General features: G+C 35.3%; 1 protein-coding gene across 2 annotated transcripts in view; it reads right to left on the bottom strand.

Annotated features, from left to right (window-relative positions):
- Positions 1 to 798, bottom strand: part of LOC107596438 (lactadherin-like) — a 5,414-nt gene that overhangs the window by 1,667 nt on the left and 2,949 nt on the right. The window contains exon 4 of one of the 2 annotated variants that reach the window (XR_001610361.1): positions 514 to 626. The gene's annotated coding sequence lies outside the window, so the exon portion shown is untranslated. Of the gene's footprint in view, positions 1 to 6; positions 627 to 798 lie in introns of those variants that run through there. The other variant, XR_001610360.1, reaches the window with a different exon arrangement.

Consider the following 798-nt stretch of genomic DNA (forward strand, 5'->3'; position numbering starts at 1 on the left):
TTTTTTTTCTCATGAATTGCAAGCGGTTTGATACTCTGTGGCATAGAAAACCTATCATTTCTTGAATTGAGATGGATGAGTGACCAGTCAACAGTGAAAACGTGGGAAAATATGAGACGATACTGTCATTGTGATAATCTGTTGTCTTATAGTAGGAGAATTTCAATTTATCCATGAATGTCTTCAGATGAACTTTGTGTTTGAATAACTGTATTACAGCAAATGCAACAACGTGCCATTAAAACATTCCATACATCATGTTTAATACAGGACTGATTTGTTTGTTGGCTGGTAGTCTGTCATACAGAGCAGGAATGAAGGGCAAAGAGTACTCAGAGAGGTTATTCACAATGTACAGGTAGGATGGAAAGAAAATGGTTTTTACCTCACCAAACCCAGTCTAGAAATGTATTTTTAAACAGATGATAATGTTTGCCTAATTGGGTGGAGTGGAAGGAATGAACTTCCCTGTGACTGAATGGACCCCTTTTAGGCTGTTTGTGATGCCCTAACCTGTTTCTCCCATGTCGCCTAGAGAACCTTGTTATAGAGTATGAAGCCTAAAGTCTTCTGCCATCTTCTGGTGGATTTGAAGCATGACATCTTCTCTGGTAGATTTGTGTTGTCTACAAATGGCAGAATAAAGCATTTACCTTTGGAAAACAGCACTACACATTCAAATTTACAAATGATTTATTTCACGTGCATCAACTAAATATTAAAATGCATTTAAAATCTTTTTTATAATTATACTACAGTTTCTTAAAATATCTGCTGCGATAATATTATTTAATATTT

Source organism: Sinocyclocheilus grahami, unplaced genomic scaffold (assembly GCF_001515645.1).
Source record: "Sinocyclocheilus grahami isolate Dianchi unplaced genomic scaffold, SAMN03320097.WGS_v1.1 scaffold219.1, whole genome shotgun sequence".
NCBI lineage: Eukaryota > Metazoa > Chordata > Actinopteri > Cypriniformes > Cyprinidae > Sinocyclocheilus > Sinocyclocheilus grahami.